This window comes from Zootermopsis nevadensis, unplaced genomic scaffold (genome assembly GCF_977971745.1).
Source record: "Zootermopsis nevadensis isolate Lab colony 2312 unplaced genomic scaffold, Znev_1.0 Znev_ptg000246c, whole genome shotgun sequence".
NCBI lineage: Eukaryota > Metazoa > Arthropoda > Insecta > Blattodea > Termopsidae > Zootermopsis > Zootermopsis nevadensis.
In genome coordinates this window covers 15,001-18,663 of record NW_028259373.1, presented here as the reverse complement: position 1 = coordinate 18,663, position 3,663 = coordinate 15,001, and positions in this window count along the sequence as shown.

Sequence of the window (3,663 nt, the reverse complement as noted above, 5' to 3'; positions counted from 1 at the left end):
ACAGCGGAAATTTATTTTTAATCTATTAACGATATTATTAAGCACAGCAAGGCCAACTTTCTTCAATTATGTATATTTTTCTGCATTTTGGAAATTTTCGGACTTAGCCGCTGAAGCGACTCAAGTAACACGCACGGTGGGACATAGCCGCAGAACTGGTTTCAAGTACCACGCACCACGGGACATAGCCGCAGAATTCGTACCGTCCAAGTAAGGCCCACCTAACACAGCGGAAATTTATTTTTAGTCAATTAACGGCATTACTATGCACAGCAAGCCCAATTTTCTTCAATTATGTGTATTTTTCTGCATTTTGGAAATTTTTTGGACTTAGCCGCTGAAGCGACTCAACTAACACGCACGGTCGGACATAGCCGCAGAACTGGTTTCAAGTACCACGCACCACGGGACATAGCCGCAGAATTCGTACCGTCCAAGTAAGGCCCAGCTAACACAGCGGAAATTTATTTTTAGTCAATTAACGGCATTACTATGCACAGCAAGCCCAATTTTCTTCAATTATGTGTATTTTTCTGCATTTTGGAAATTTTTTGGACTTAGCCGCTGAAGCGACTCAACTAACACGCACGGTCGGACATAGCCGCAGAACTGGTTTCAAGTACCACGCACCACGGGACATAGCCGCAGAATTCGTACCGTCCAAGTAAGGCCCAGCTAACACAGCGGAAATTTATTTTTAGTCAATTAACGGCATTACTATGCACAGCAAGGCCAACTTTCTTCAATTATGAATATTTTTCTGCATTTTGGAAATTTTCGGACTTAGCCGCTGAAGCGACTCAAGTAACACGCACGGTGGGACATAGCCGCAGAACTGATTTCAAGTACCACGCACCACGGGACATAGCCGCAGAATTCGTACCGTCCAAGTAAGGCCCACCTAACACAGCGGTAATTTATTTTTAATCTATTAACGATTTTATTAAGCACAGCAAGCCCAATTTTCTTCAATTATGTGTATTTTTCTGCATTTTGGAAATTTTTTGGACTTAGCCGCTGAAGCGACTCAACTAACACGCACGGTCGGACATAGCCGCAGAACTGGTTTCAAGTACCACGCACCACGGGACATAGCCGCAGAATTCGTACCGTCCAAGTAAGGCCCACCTAACACAGCGGAAATTTATTTTTAGTCAATTAACGGCATTACTATGCACAGCAAGCCCAATTTTCTTCAATTATGTGTATTTTTCTGCATTTTGGAAATTTTTTGGACTTAGCCGCTGAAGCGACTCAACTAACACGCACGGTCGGACATAGCCGCAGAACTGGTTTCAAGTACCACGCACCACGGGACATAGCCGCAGAATTCGTACCGTCCAAGTAAGGCCCACCTAACACAGCGGAAATTTATTTTTAGTCAATTAACGGCATTACTATGCACAGCAAGCCCAATTTTCTTCAATTATGTGTATTTTTCTGCATTTTGGAAATTTTTTGGACTTAGCCGCTGAAGCGACTCAAGTAACACGCACGGTCGGACATAGCCGCAGAACTGGTTTCAAGTACCACGCACCACGGGACATAGCCGCAGAATTCGTACCGTCCAAGTAAGGCCCACCTAACACAGCGGTAATTTATTTTTAATCTATTAACGATTTTATTAAGCACAGCAAGCCCAATTTTCTTCAATTATGTGTATTTTTCTGCATTTTGGAAATTTTTTGGACTTAGCCGCTGAAGCGACTCAACTAACACGCACGGTCGGACATAGCCGCAGAACTGGTTTCAAGTACCACGCACCACGGGACATAGCCGCAGAATTCGTACCGTCCAAGTAAGGCCCACCTAACACAGCGGAAATTTATTTTTAGTCAATTAACGGCATTACTATGCACAGCAAGGCCAACTTTCTTCAATTATGAATATTTTTCTGCATTTTGGAAATTTTCGGACTTAGCCGCTGAAGCGACTCAACTAACACGCACGGTCGGACATAGCCGCAGAACTGGTTTCAAGTACCACGCACCACGGGACATAGCCGCAGAATTCGTACCGTCCAAGTAAGGCCCAGCTAACACAGCGGAAATTTATTTTTAGTCAATTAACGGCATTACTATGCACAGCAAGGCCAACTTTCTTCAATTATGAATATTTTTCTGCATTTTGGAAATTTTCGGACTTAGCCGCTGAAGCGACTCAAGTAACACGCACGGTGGGACATAGCCGCAGAACTGATTTCAAGTACCACGCACCACGGGACATAGCCGCAGAATTCGTACCGTCCAAGTAAGGCCCACCTAACACAGCGGTAATTTATTTTTAATCTATTAACGATTTTATTAAGCACAGCAAGCCCAATTTTCTTCAATTATGTGTATTTTTCTGCATTTTGGAAATTTTTTGGACTTAGCCGCTGAAGCGACTCAACTAACACGCACGGTCGGACATAGCCGCAGAACTGGTTTCAAGTACCACGCACCACGGGACATAGCCGCAGAATTCGTACCGTCCAAGTAAGGCCCAGCTAACACAGCGGAAATTTATTTTTAATCTATTAACGATATTATTAAGCACAGCAAGCCCAATTTTCTTCAATTATGTGTATTTTTCTGCATTTTGGAAATTTTTTGGACTTAGCCGCTGAAGCGACTCAACTAACACGCACGGTCGGACATAGCCGCAGAACTGGTTTCAAGTACCACGCACCACGGGACATAGCCGCAGAATTCGTACCGTCCAAGTAAGGCCCACCTAACACAGCGGAAATTTATTTTTAATCTATTAACGATATTATTAAGCACAGCAAGGCCAACTTTCTTTAATTATGTATATTTTTCTGCATTTTGGAAATTTTCGGACTTAGCCGCTGAAGCGACTCAACTAACACGCACGGTCGGACATAGCCGCAGAACTGATTTCAAGTTCCAAGCACCACGGGACATAGCCGCAGAGCCATGACTTTTGAGTTAAATTTCGGAAATTTATTTTTAGACAATTAACGGCATTATTGTGCACAGCAAGCCCATTTTTTTTCAATTAAGAATATTTTACTGCATTTTGGAATATTTCGGACTTAGCCGCTGAAGTTATATTCGTTCTATTTCTTATTCTTAGGAAGGCGCTATCACGGCACGGTCTCGTGCTTCGAAGCAGCCCCGTAACTATACTCGCCGTCTGAATTGGCCTCAGGAAGCGACCGTCCCAATACAACCCATCAAACACAGGCGTAGTCTCTTACATGACTTACTTTTAATGCGTTAACGGCTATACGATGATTTCTTTCGAGACGGGGCACCGCAAGCCCAATTTTAATGATTTACAAATACTTAACCATATTATTATTTTTATTATTTGTTATTGACTGCAAATGATTTTATCCCCGGTGGCAGTGACCTACAATAAGGTACAAGAACATAAGACACAACAAAACAATGCGATACATCAACACAGTGAGACAGAAAAAGAATAATTAGAGGGCACAACAAAAAGAATAAGACACAACAGAACCATAAAAGAAAAACATAGGACGCAACCAAAACAACACATCCCACTCACTCACTCAAAATCAAACAACTCATAAGAATACAAAACCATCTACTTCACTATATTACGCTTTCTTCCTCCCTAATTCTTCTTCTTCTACTCCCGTTATTCGTGTTGTCTTATGTTATTTTTATTCAAGTTACTATTATTAAGAAG